General features: G+C 52.7%; 1 pseudogene across 1 annotated transcript; it reads right to left on the bottom strand.

Annotated features, from left to right (window-relative positions):
* Positions 1-11,420: 11,420 nt before the first annotated feature.
* Positions 11,421-13,043, bottom strand: LOC147370171 (uncharacterized; annotated as a pseudogene). The gene has a single exon (XR_015165107.1). The product of XR_015165107.1 is annotated as an uncharacterized LOC147370171 (transcript).
* Between the last annotated feature and the right edge of the window lie 1,054 nt (positions 13,044-14,097).

Genomic DNA, 14,097 nt, shown 5'->3' with positions numbered 1-14,097 from the left:
TCTCTCTGGACCCTCGTCTGATGGTTCTTTGTTCTTTTTAATGTTTATTTATTTGACCGTGCTAGGTCTTAGTGGCAGCATACAAGATCTTTTACCTTCATTGCGGCTTGAGGGATCTTGAGTTGTGGTGCGTGGGATCTAGTTCCCCGACCGGGGATGGAAACCCAGCCCTCTGAATTGGGAGCATGGAGTCTTAGCCACTGGACTGCCAGGGAGGTCTTTCCTCTTTGTGTCCAGGGCTCTGAAATTCTGCTCAGCTGTGCCTTTACTATGCATCTATTTTCGTGTTTGGATCTGGGCATTCAGTAGCTCCTTTCAATCTGGAGACTCGGGTTTAATTTCTGTGAAAAAGCTTTTTCTTTCTTTCTTTCTTTCTTTCTTTTGACCTCACAACTTGTGGGAAATGGCAACCCACTCCAGTATTCTTGCCCAGGGATCCAGAGAATCCCAGGGGCGGGGGAGCCTGGTGGGCTGCCGTCTCTGGGGTCGCACAGAGTCGGACACGACTGAAGCAACTCAGCAGCAGCAGCAGTTTCCCAGCCAGGGATTGAATCCAGGCCCTCGGTAATGAAAACATGGAATCTTAAACCCTGGACTGCCAGGGAATTCCCAAATTTCTGTGAACTCTTTTCCACTATTTCTTTGATTATTTTTTTCCTTCCAGTTCTCTTTCTAGAATTTCTTTTAAGCAAATGTCAGGTTTCCTAGCTGTGCTGTGCTTAGCCGCTCAGTCATGTCTGACTCTTTGTGATCCCATGGGCTGTAGCCCGCCAGGCTCCTCCGTCCATGGGATTCTCCAGGCAAGAATACTAGAGTGGGTTGCCATACCCTCCTCCAGGGGATCTTCCCAACCCAAGGACTGAACCCAGGTCTCCAGCATTGCAGGAGCTGAGCTACCAGGGAAGCCTCAGGTCTGCTAGACAAGTTCTCTAATATGGTACTTTCTTCTCTTGTTTTTTTTTTTTTTCCTTATTTTAACTTTTCCCCCCTAACTCTTTGCTCTACTTTCTCCAAGATTTCCTTAACCTTATCTTCCAACTCTTCTACTGAATTTTCAATTTCTATGATGGTCTTTTTAATTCCCAAGAGCTGTTTATATTCTGTAACATTCCTTCTTCAAAGCACCTGGTTTTTGCTTCATGAATACATAATTTTCTCTTTCCTTCCTGAGGATATTAATGAAGGTTTTTTAACAGGAGGGAAAGGGGCAGGGACACCTTCTGAAAGAATGACACAGCCTGAGGACGCAACATGAACCAATTAGAATCAAATGGGTCCAAGACGGCAGACAAGTCAACTTTGATTAGACCTTGAACCTCAATCAGCAAGCTCAGTGACACACAGAGATGCATCATGACAATTCCAAGGCGAGGTCATAGGACCACGGAGTGGGCGGTGGCCCGATTTCTGGCAATCTCCACTCCTTCCCCAAAATAATTGAAATAATCCCCCCACTCATTAGCATATGAAATTACCCAGTCTATACAAACTAAAAACTACGCCAAAGCTTTTGACTGTGTGGATCACAAAAACTGGAGAATTCTTAAAGAGATGGGGATACCAGACCACCTGACTTGCCTCCTGAGAAATCTGTATGCAGGTCAATAAGCAACAGTTAGAACTGGACTTGGAACAGTAGACTGGTTCCAAACTGGGAAAGGAGGATGTCAAGGTTGTATATTGCCACCCAGCTTATTTAACTTATATGCAGAGTACATCATTTGAAATGCCCAGATGGATGAAGTGCAAGCTGGAATCAAGATTGCTGGGACACCACCGTTATGACAGAAAGCAAGAGGAACTAAAGAGCCTCTTGATGAAGGTGAAAGAGGAGAGTGAAAAAGTTGGCTTAAAGCTCAACATTCAAAAAACTAAGGTCATGGCATCTGGTCCCATCATTTCATGGCAAATAGATGGGGAAACAATGGAAATAGTGACAGACTTTACTTTCTTGGCTTAAAAATCACTGCAGATGGTGACTGCTGCCAGGAAATTAAAAGATGCTTGCTCCTTGGAAGAAGAGCTATGACCAACCTAGATAACATATTAAAAAGCAGACATATTACTTTGCTGACAAAGGTCAGTACGGTCAAAGCTATGGTTTTTCCAGTAGTCATGTATGTGAGAGTCATGTATGTGAGAGGATATGAGAGTTGGACCATAAAGAAAGCTGAGCACTGAAGAATTGATGCTTTTGAACTGTGGTGCTGGAGACTCTTGAGAGTCCCTTGGACAGCAAGGAGATCAAACCAGTCCATCCTAAAGGAAATAAGTCCTGAATATTCATTGGAAGGACTGATGCTGAAGCTGAAACTCCAATACTTTGGCCACCTGATGCGAAGAACTAACTCACTGGAAAAGACCCTGATGCTGCAAAAGATTGAAGGCAGGAGGAGAAGGGGACAACAGAGGATGAGATGGTTGGATGGCATCACCGACTCAATGGACATGAGTTTGAGTAAGCTCCAGGAGATGGTGATGGACAGGGAGGCCTGGTGTCCTGCAGTCATGGGGTTGCAGAGTCGGACACGACTGAGCGGCTGAACTAAACTGATAAAAACTAACCAGGCCACATTTCACGGTCTCACTTGCCCTCAGCAGTGGCCCACACTCTGTCTGTGGAGTGTGCTTCTCTCTGAATCTGAATAAATCTGCTTCTTACCCATCATCTTGTCTCTCACTGAATTCTTTCTGTGATGAGACATCAAGAGCCTGAGCTTCATTAGGTCCTAAAAGCAGGTTCTGTGGGTGTCATCCGGGTTCAAGTCCCAATCTGAGGTGAACAGTTTCAGTTTTTCTAAGCTGTCTTCTGCCAGTGGTCTCTGCTTCCTCCCAGTTCCCCTTTTCCTATTTGTTTGTCCTGATCTTCACGTTCCAAGGGCCCCTGAGACTTCTGGGTCTGGGTAAAGTGGCCGAGTGCTTGGGCAGGAGGGTGGGGATCCCGCACTGCGAGCTTTAGCACTCGGTGACCTGGCAGGATCTCTAAATGATCAGATTCCTTCAAGAAACCCCCCTGACATCCTGCCTGGAATGGAGACCCGGTTTCCAGTGTTCTGGGCTCTGAGGGTGGGTGGTTGGGACACAGCTGGGGTCTCAGGGTCCTGTAAATGGACACTGGGCCCCCCTGCTCCTGAGGGTCCCCCAGTCCAGAGACCCTCTGTGAGCCCACCCCAGGGAGGGAGCCTGAGGTGTGAAGAAACCTCCTTAGGGCCACGGCAGACTCTGGATTGGACCTCACTTTAGAATGATAGGACGGAAGTGGAATTCTACCCCAGCACACCTGTGCCAAGGAGGGGGAAGCAGGGTGACGTCACTGCCTCTGAGATGACCTTGGAGATGAACAAGGTAGCGAGCGATGTAAGGAGGGGTTGGGGCCAGCAGGGGTGGATTCGTGTGCCCAGGAGCAGCCAGGAGTGGGGAGCGGGCTCGGACGCGGGGAGGGCTGTTCCCACGCCCTCTGGGTTCTGCCGCAGGCTGCGGTCGGCCGCCTGGGGCCCCGGAGCGCTAGCCCACACCGCCCCCTTGCGGACACTCACGGGAGGGCGCCTGGCCCGCCACCGCCGCCCCAGCCGCCCTGGGCCGGGAGAGCGTCTCCGGAAGCAGGCCCGGTGCCCAGGGTCTCCTCCGCTGTGCTCGGACCCCTGCGTTGCTGTCAGATGCCCCTGAGCTCTGCCCTGGGGCGCCCGTGCTCACCTGGAACTGAATAGGAATCCCACAGAATTTGCATTTTTGATCACTCAAGAAACGAATTGTGGGCCCCTTGTCAGAGACTATTCCTCCAGGTGGGCCATTGGTCGGCCCGGGCGTGGCGGCGGTGCGTCCAGAGGTCGGGCGGCCAGAGGGCCCTCCCAGGGCCTGTACCCACCGCGAGGGTCTGGTGCTCCCGGGTCCGGCTCTCCCTGCTGACTGGGAGAGGGTCTCCAGCTACCACCGCCCCTCACCCGGCGCGGCGCCGGGGACCTGGGCCCTTCCGCAGCCGGCATCTCCTCTCCTGCCTGCCTCGCAGGGGGCGTCCAGCTGCTCAGACACAGCCCTGGAGCGATCTCCGCGTCCTCCCTTCCCCTGCTTACCTGGGAACCACCCGCTGGACAAGGCGAAAGTGGCCTTGTTAGACCCCCTGCTCTGGAGCTGACGGCGGGAGAGTGGAAGCCAGGAGCGAAACGTTTACCTCAGACTGGGACGCGAACCCAGCCACAACCCACGGAACCTGGTGTCAGGGCCCAGTGAAGCTCAGGTCTTGATGCCTCATTGCAGAAAGAATTCGGTGAGAGACAGTGACAGGTAGGAAGTGGATTTACTCAGACTCAGGGAGAAGCACACTCCACAGACAGATGGTGGGCCATCGCAGAGGGCCAGTGAGGTGGTGAAATGAGGCAAGGTTAGTTTTTACAGGCTGGGTAATTTCATATGCTAATGAGTGGGTAACAGAGTTTTGCCAAGAGAACGCACTGGTCATAGCAAACACCCTCTTCCAACAACACAAGAGACAACTCTACATATGGACATCACCAGATGGTCAATACCGAAATCAGATTGATTATATTCTTTGCAGCCAAAGATGGAGAAGCTCTATACAGTCAGCAAAATCAAGACCAGGAGCTGACTGTGGCTCAGATCATGAACTCCTTATTGCCAAATTCAGATTTAAATTGAAGAAAGTAGGGAAAACCGCTAGACCATTCGGGTATGACCTAAATCAAATCCTTTACGATTATACAGTGGAAGCGATAAATAGATTCAAGGAATTAGACCTAATAGACAGAGTGCCTGAAGAACCATGGACAGAGGTTTGTGACATTGTACAGGAGGCAGTGATCAAGACCATCCCCCAAAAAAAGAAATGCAAAAAAGCAAAATGGTTGTCTGAGGAGGCCTTACAAATAGCTGTGAATAGAAGAGTAAAAGGGAAAAAAGGAAAGATATATCCATCTGAATGCAGAATTTCAAATAATAACAAGGAGAGATAAGAAAGCCTTCCTCAGTGATCAATGCACAGAAATAGAGGAAAACAATAGAACAGGAAAGACTAGAGATCTCTTTAAGAAAATTAGAGATACCAAGGGAACATTTCATGCAAAGATGAGCACAATAAAGGACAGAAATAGTATGGACCTAACAGAAACCAAAGATATTAAGAAGAGGCGGCAAGAATACACAGAAGAATTAACTATACAAAAAAGATCTTCCTAAAAAAAAAAAAAGATCTTCATGACCCAGATAACCACGACGGTGTGATCACTCACCTAGAGCCAGACATCCTGGAGTCTGAAGTCAAGTGGGCCTTAGGAAGCATCACTGCGAACAAAGCTAGTGGACGTGATGGAATTCCATCTGAGCTGCTTCAAATCCGAAAAGATGATTCTGTGAAAGTGCTGCGCTCAAATTTCAAGTATGCCAGCAAATTTGGAATACTCAGTAGTGGCCATAGGACTGGAAAGATCAGTTTTCATTCAATCCCAAAGAAATACAATGCCAAAGAATGTTCAAACTACTGCACAATTGCACTCATCTCACACACTAGTAAAGTAATGCTCAAAATTCTCCAAGCCAGGCTTCAACGGTACATGAACCGAGAATGTCCAGATGTTCAAGCAGGATTTAGAAAAGGCAGAGGAACCAGAGATCAGATTGCCAACATCCGCTGGATCATGGAAAAAGCAAGAGTTGCAGAAAAACATCTACTTCTGCTTTATTGACTATGCCAAAGCCTTTGACTGTGTAGATCACAACAAACTGGAAAATTCTTATAGACAGGAATACCAGACCACCTTAGCTGCCTCCTGAGAAATCTGTATGCAGGTCAAGAAGCAACAGCTAGAACCAGACATGGAACAATGGACTGGCTCCAAATTGGGAAAGGAGTACATCAAGGCTGTATATTGTCACCCTGATTATTTAACTTATATGCAGAGTACATCATGTGAAATGCTGGGCTGGATGAAGCACAAGCTGGAATCAAGATTGCCAGGAGAAATATCAATCACCTCAGATATGCAGATGACACCACCCTTATGGCAGAAAGCAAAGAGGAACTAAAGAGCCTCTTGATGAAAGTGAAAGAGGAGAGTGAAAAAGCTGGCTTAAAACTCAACATTCAAAAAATGAAGATCAAGGCATCCAGTCCTATCACTTCATGGAAAACAGATGGGGAAACAATGGAAACAGTGACAGACTTCAGTTTCTTGGGTTCTAAAATCACCATAGATGGTGACTGCAGCCATGAAATTAAAAGATGCTTGCTCCTTGGAAGAAAAGCTATGACAAACCTAGACAGCATATTAAAAAGCAGAGACATTACTTTGCAGACAAAGGTCCATCTAATCAAAGCTATGGTTTTTTCATTGATCATGTATGGATGTGAGAATTGGCCCATAAAGAAAGCTGAGCGCTGAAGAATTGATGCTTTTGAACTGTGGTGTTGGAGAAGACTCTTGAGAGTCCCTTGGACAGCAAGGAGATCAAAGCAGCCCATCCTAAGGGAAATCAGTCCTGGGTGTTCATTGGAAGGACTGATGGTGAAGAAACTCCAATACTTTGGCCACCTGATATGAAGAACTGACTCATTTGAAAAGCCCTGATGCTGGGAAAAATTGAAGGCAGGAGAAGGGTTGTCAGAGGTTGGATGGCATCACAGACTCAATGGACATGAGTTTGAGCAAGCTCCGGGAGTTGGTGATGGACAGGGAGGCCTGGTGAGCTGTAGTCCATGGGGTCACAAACAGTTGGACACGACTGAACTGAACTGAACTGAACTAACATCTTAAAGATCCTGAGTCCTCCAAACCATGACCATGGCCTCTGTGGGTGCTGCAGTCTGAACGTGTGTGTCCTGCGCTGGCAGTGGGGGCGGGGATGAGGAGGGGGCTGGGTTCGGCGGTCTGCAGAAATCTCCTGGGTTCCTGCTCCTGCCTCAGGCCAGTCTGTCTTTGGGCCACAGCACGCGGTCCTTGCCCTTTGTGAGACCCGCCAGTGTCTCACTGCGCCCGGGGAGGAGGGCCTTACTGCCTCCAGCACCGGTGCACACTCAGAGCCCCTTGTAAACATTCTGCCCAGAGGCTCGCTTTCCTGGACGGTCACTCACTCCATCTGCTGCTAGAACACAAGTGCCCACAATCCCCACGGATGGAGGAGCCCGGCGGGCTACAGTCCACAGGGTGGCAAGGAGTCAGACACGCCTGCAGAGGCCGAGCACGCACTCGGAACGCTGATGGACACGAGTGCTCACAGAGCCCCGTGATCCACAGCTGCTGTTAACTCGCTTCTCATTCCGAAGAGTTCTTGTTCTCTTGTTTTCCATTTGAACAGGACATGCCTTCCAGATGCTTGTGTATTTTTTAAAGACCAAACTCTATTTTAATTGGCAAACACATGAATCTACTGCTTTTATAGATCAGAAATTGCAAAATATCAACAATTTCTTTGGGAGTTCAACCTAAAATCACTTTTACTTTTATCTTTTATTTTTATTTTTTCACTTTTACTTTTAAAAAAATATTTAAGAGCAGCGTTAGGTTCAAAGCAAAATTGAGAGGAAGATATAGAGATTCCCATGCACCCCGTCGCCCCCCAACCCCCACCATGAATACCCCCCACATACCATCATCAACATGCCCCGCCCCCACGGCCACATCAGCATTGCCCTCCCCCCACCCCCTGGGATCCCTCCTCTGGGAGCTGTGATGTCGGAGCCCTGCCTCGTCCAACACGTTTAGGAAGGATTTGGCTTGAACGATTTTTCCGTTTTTATTTAGTGTTTTTTTGGCTGCATCAGTTCTTGGTTGCAGCGTGTGAGCTCAGGGATCAAACCCAGGTTCCCTCTATTGGGAGCCTGAAGTCTTAGCCATAGAACCACCCGGAAAAGTCCTTTAAAAAATGGTTTTCTAAAGTACAATAAAACTAAAGTTATTATCATCTGCAGTTGGATGCCCTTTTGCTTCCTAGGGGTAATTATTCATTCTAGGTTTTCCACATTTCACACTGTAACTCCTTGTTTTTGTTTTTTTTTTAGGCTGTGCTGGGTCTTCATTAGTGTTTAAGGGCAATTGCCAGCTACTCGTCACCGAGGTGCTCAGCCTTCTCACGGTAGTGGGTTCTTTTATTGCAGAGCACAGGCTCCGGGCGTGTGGGCTCAGAACTTGCGGCCTGAAGGCCCTAGAGCGCGCAGGCTCGGAAGTTGTAATACACGGGCTTAGCTGCTCTGCAGCACGTACGATCCTGCGGGACGAGGGATCCAACTCGTGTCTCCTGCGTCGACAGGCAGATTGTTAACCAGTGAGCCACCAGGGAGGCCCATAACTCCTTGCTTTCTGATATTTTCATGCTAAATCACCACTGCACGCTGACAGGTCTGTTTATTTTACTCACTTAAGCTCACATGCAGGATTTTACTGAGAAAATCTCTTTAAAGCACTAATAGTAATTTTAAATTCCTTTATAGAAGATATGAGACAAAGAAGGAAAGAGCTGAGCTGACAAAGTCAGTCTCCCAGGTCCCCTCTCCTGTCTACGTGTAAGCCCCCCTACGCGTGCACAGATGCTCAATATCTTTAAGATGTTAGTTCAGTTCGGTCCAGTCGCTCAGTCATCTCCGACTCTCTGCGACCCATGGACTGCAGCCCACCAGGCTCCTCTGCCCATGGGATTCTCCAGGCAAGAACTCAGGAGTGGGTTGCCAATGCCTTCCCCCAGGGGATCTTCTCAAGCCAGGGATCAAACCCAAGTCTCCCGCATTGCAGGTACATTCTTTACCATCTGAGTCACCGGAGAAGCCCAGGAGTACTGGAGTGGGTAGCCTATCCCTTCTCCAGGGGATTTCCCCGACCAAGGAAACAAGCCAGGGTCTCCTGCATTTCAGGCAGATTCTTTACCAGCTGAGCCCCAAGCCCTGCCGTACTGATGGTTAATTCAGTTTATACAGCCCTTTCCTACTGGGAAAGTGACCCTGCGCCCAGCGTGGTTTGCACTCTCGCTGCTGAATGCAGGCACCCCAGACAGCATGGTCCTTGATGTTCATCTCAGGCCACGCCTGCCCTGCCCCCCAGACCCCACTGCAGATGCTCACAGCCTCGGAACCCCATCACCCACCCTGGGACACTGTCTTCCAACACTACTATTCAGAACTCATACACATGGTGAAGGTCAGGCCAGCTCCACCCCAGCTTCCAGGCCCCCTTCCCGGGGTTGGGGGGCACTCGGACGACCGGCCTTCGTACTGTGAACCTGTCAGGCTTCCAGGAAGCCCCGGAAGTTGAGGAAGAAGCCCTCCAGCTCTCGAACCCGCGCCTCCTGCCGCCCCAGGTGCTCGGCGTTTTCTTGTGGCGCCTCCATCTCCCCCCTCCAGGTGGGACAACCTGTCCCCAAGCAGCCCCAGCTCGGGGCTCTGTGCGTGGGGCCTGGGGCTCTCCGGGACATGGCCACGGGTGCCCTGCTCAGCGTCAGCCACGTCCAGGGACACCTGTCCTTCCCGGAACAGCTGAAACAGATGTTTCCACCTTTGGTTGTTTTCTTCAGACATTCTGAGCAATTCCTTCAGTTCAGACACTTCCCTGGACAGATTTTTAATAATGTCCCCCTTTCTGTGAAAAGCTGTCTTCGCAGATTTAAGTTTCCTGTCAAACTCATACAAAGCTTTATCCATGAGTTTCAGTCCAGTCGGCAGCTCTTCCAGCTTCTCCTGTTCTAAGGCAGGGAATCCCTCTCACCCGCTGGAGAGAACTCTCCAGAAAACCAAGACACACTAAACCTGGTCCTAGGCCAGAGGTCTCCAGGCCCGCGGCCCATCAGCGCCTCGGCAGAGACCCACCAGGGGACTACACCCTGCACGGCTCTGAGTGCCGGCCACGAGGTGCTGGCTTTCCCGAGCCTGCCTCCCAGGGACGCAGCCACCATCAACGTCTGCACAGACAGCCGCCTACCCAGCCCCCACGGTGGAAGGCCGAGGCCTGCCTAGGCCAGTGGTCTCGGATTGCTCCCGACTGGGTGAGGACCTGGATCCCGGGCCTAGGGGCCGAAGTTGGCATTTTTCTCCCTGGGAGCCCTAATGCGACGTGGCCCAGCAACTGCTTGTAAGTGCATCCTGTTTCTGTTGTCTTCCTTCTGCCAGAGCTAGCTTTGCTCCCCACTTCGGCATTTCGGATTGCCAGGGAGCTGGCCGCTGCCCTTGAGGGGGTGAAGGGTCAGTGTTGGAAGGCCTGGAGGGAGGGTCTGCAGGGCTGTGGAGATGCAGGTGGGCCTCTTTGCGGGAGGGAGGTTTCCCTTGGCTGAGTGGGGAGCCCATCTTGGGAACAAAGGGGCTGGAGAATGCAGGTGGGCGAGCGCACGTGGCGTTCCGAGGGCAGGCCGGGGGCAGCCCCCCGCCAAAGGCATTGCCAGGTGCAGAGAGGTTGGAAGGAGGCCGTGCAGGCAGATGGAGTTCGGGGGGCCCTTAATGTGAGGGGACTGCTGCTCTCTGCTGACCAGGGAGTGCTCGGCGCAGACCCCAGCTTCATGGTCCATGAGAAGATGAGGGTCTGTGGGCTTCTGTCTGCTCCTGCTGGATGGCCCTTGGCTGAGAGGGGCCTCAACTGCAGGCAGCTTGGTGGGCAGCGGGCAGGGGTCCGCAGGGCGCTCTCAGCTGCATGTGAAGGTGGCCCCTTGTCCTGGGGGGAGACTGAGCCAGAAACCTTGGTTCCCCAAGTTGCGGGGCACCCAAAGGCCTCTTGGTGCTGGTGAGTGGCAGTCTCCTACTCAGCAGGGCATCCAAGGTGGGGACCCTGGATGGAGAACATGCAACTGCGCACATGTTGCGGAATGGCGGACTGTGGGATGGGGCTTTTCCGGCCACGGGAGGACACTCAAGCGCAGTAAGATGAGGTGTAGGGCTGCCAGGCTCAGCGGGGGCCAGGGGCATCCCAGTGTGCATTAGTGACTGACCTTTGCCGGGCCTGGAGCCCAAGGGGACCTTGGTTTTAAGGTCCCTAGGTGGGTCACCACAGAAAAGCCTGTGGCCACTGGTCTCTGGCTGCCCTCAGCTCTGCGGGGAGCCCACTGAGAGGTTTGCTGGCTGTGGGCAGGAGTCCCGGGAACTCTCCCTAGGAGGCAGTGGCGGTCCTTAGTGGAGCAGGACGTCCCAGGTAGGCACCCTGTGAAGGAGTAAACATAAGGGGCTCTACCTTGAAAGCAGGACGTCATCTTGGGTCGGACTGTGGACTTTGAGCTATATGCCCAGTATCCATGGAAATGGCATACCAATGGAAATCCAGACCCCTGGATGAAGGAGCCTCGGGACTTGTACCTAGACTGTTCCTGTCTAAACGAATATGCTAATTATTTCTAACAGAACAAAGTCGTAAACCCCATTATGCTTAGCGGGGTATGACCACAGGTCTATGGATAAATGTCCACTGTTCAACTATCTAGGCTTATGACACATGAATCATGGCTTAATTTCGATGGTATCTCTCTTTTACCTTGTCCAGACTAGTTTCAAGGAATTTGGGCAGGTGCGTTTGGGCACGTACACTTAGGGTATCTAAGGTTTTCACAAACACTGGTCGGGGTCCTTGGCTAAGAGGAGACTCTGCTTTGGGCCTGCCGGTGTAATAATCTGCACTCCACCATCTGCACTGTCCTTCTGAGTTGTTTCCCGGAACGCGTGGCTACAACACCTGGACCTGTTGTACGGCGCTGCTCCAAGGTCGACGAGCGTCCGAGTCGGGGTTGGAGGCCGCCCTCTGCTCAGTGTTGAGCTGGAGGACAGGCACGTTTCGGGGGCGCTCCGCCGGACTGTGCGGAGTCGGCGTGCGGCCCCGGAGGCCTGAGGGTCCTCTGCGCTCCGGTTCTCGGCGCCCGATCTCCCGCTGCTTGGAGGGGGATCACCAAAGCGAGGAGTCGGGCCAGCTCCGTCCGAGGGAGCGGGTGCGCTGACTCGCAAGCCCACAGAGCCGAGCCAAAGTGGCCGCGAACATGAACGTGGACTGCACGGTATGGCCAGAGGACGGAGCAGGAAGAATGGGCGCTGGTCGCCAGAAGGGCGGCCGAAGAGGCGGCGAGGAGGAGAAGCAGAAGCGGCAGCATCCACGGAAAAACCGCTTTCTCACCTCTACGCTCTCCTCTCCCTGGGAGAGGACAGCGGCGCCCGACCTTTATACACGTCCGGTGCGTCACCCCGCCTCTCTGTGACGTCACGTACACCTCCGGCCAGTCGCCAGGCGGCTTTCACCGCTGCGCGCCGCGGGCCAATTGCGGGGCGGTTTTCGCCTTCTCCCTCCAATCTGGCCCCGCCCCGCTCCCCGAGGAGTCCTTGAGGCCCTGGGGGGCAGGGCGGGGCATCTGAGAGCCGGTCGGGGGAGGGCGCTCCAGGGGTTGCCATGGTGACGTTAAACCTGCCTAGATCCTAAGGCTCCAAAGGCTCCCTCTGGTGTCTCAGCTTCGGATTGCCTCTGATAGCGGATGGAGGACAGGCGGTCAGCGAAGGAGAGGTGGCGTGCAGGGGGTTGGGCCGCAGGAGATATGGAGAAGGATAGAGGAGGTGAGATGCTGGGAAGGGGGCGGGGGCTCCCACCAGAGGGTCCGGCAGCAGAGGAAACGGGCGGTCCATCTGGTCAGGCGGGTGTGTGCTCCCTAGACGGATCCCAGCACTCCTGTGCAGGTGAGTCTGTGTGCCACTGGCACAGCGAGGCCAAATGATACTGAATCCTCGGAATCTAGAGCAGAGAAAGGTTTATTGCTGCACGATGCGAGGAGACGCGTGGCTCCCACCTTAAAAACCCCAAACTCCCCAAAGGTTTCAGCAAAGCCCTTTCCTGGGAAAAGTGAGGTGAGTCGTTGCAAACTTCCTGGTGTCAGATTCTTTGTTCTTGAGGTCAGGTCATGGTCAGGTAACAGTGTTCCTGTAAATGTCTCTAAATGAATGCCATTCTCTGTTCTGACAAGAAAAGACAAGGTCTCAAGGCTCAGCTTTCACCCTCCAAGGTCCATGTCCTGGCTAAGGCGGGGGTGGGGGGGGCGGGGGGTGGGGTTGGCGCTCCCTGCTAGGGCCAGTCAGCCTGCCCAGGAGTCTTCGTCCAGCACCCAGTCTGGGTCCTCCCACTAGCACCCAGGCCGGGCTGAGGAGGCAGATCTCAGCTGGTGGTGCCCTTGGAGCCAGGTCCCCAGACCCTGTCCAGCTGTCATCTCTGAGGCAGCTAGGCACCCAGGACCCAACTGGTCCTCAGTCTCTTCAGGCCCCCCAAACAGCAGGGGGTCAGGTCCCTCGCACGGCAGCCAGGCAAACCGCTGCTGCCCTTAGGTCCCAGTGTGGGGACTGGGGAGACCTTCACTGCGGCCTCTCGGCCTGGGCCCGGCCAGCAGGCAGCATTGGCAAGGGCTGTGGAGCCCAGCAGGACAGAGCCCCTAGCCTGTCCCCCCACCCCATCCACTGGCCTGAGGCCGGGTGAGCAGGAGGGCTCCGGGGTGAAGGCTGGGGTCCGCCTCTTACCTCCCTCTCTGCCTGACTACCACCACTCCCCTGACCGCTGGCCTAACAGGCCTTTAATCACCACCCTGGCAGTTTCTCAGTAGCGGCCGCCTGGTGACTGCTGCCTGGTAACGGTAGCTGTACTGGCCGCTGCACCCGTGCCTGTCCCCCCCACACACTTGTCCTTTCTCTGTCACGCACTCATCCTTGGAGACGTCAGCCCCACTTGCTGGCACCGCGACCCTCCTGTCTGTATTTTCCACTGGACAGTCTGTTTTGTCCTTCGGCTTCTGGTGCTTGAACTTCTTGCCTCCCGTTGCAAACACTGCTGCTCTTTTCCCCAGCAGCTGTTTCAATAAATACGAATACATAAAATGTCAGCTGTCCTGGTCTCCTGATGAAATGGGCTCACAGAAAGTAGGCCCATCCCCAGGGGATGAATCTTGACTGGAGGAAAGCAGGCATGGCCCTCTCTTTCCTCTGCTGGAATGGTGGGGGTGGGGAGAACACATGACCCAGTTCTGCCCAATAGAGCTGAGAGGAGCCCTGTTTCGGAGGCAGGTGGTGTTTGGGAAAGTTTCATCTCTTTAAAGGAAGGCGGGTGGTGGAAATCAATCATCACTGTTTTCCTTCGACCTGGTAGGGGGAATGTGATGGGAGGA

Source organism: Bos grunniens, chromosome 6, assembly GCF_055505025.1.
Source record: "Bos grunniens cultivar Pamir isolate PY7600 chromosome 6, Bosgru_T2T1.0, whole genome shotgun sequence".
In the NCBI taxonomy this organism is placed as follows: Eukaryota; Metazoa; Chordata; class Mammalia; order Artiodactyla; family Bovidae; genus Bos; species Bos grunniens.
Note: the sequence above shows the minus strand (reverse complement) of the source record. Positions and strands in the feature narration are given on the sequence as shown.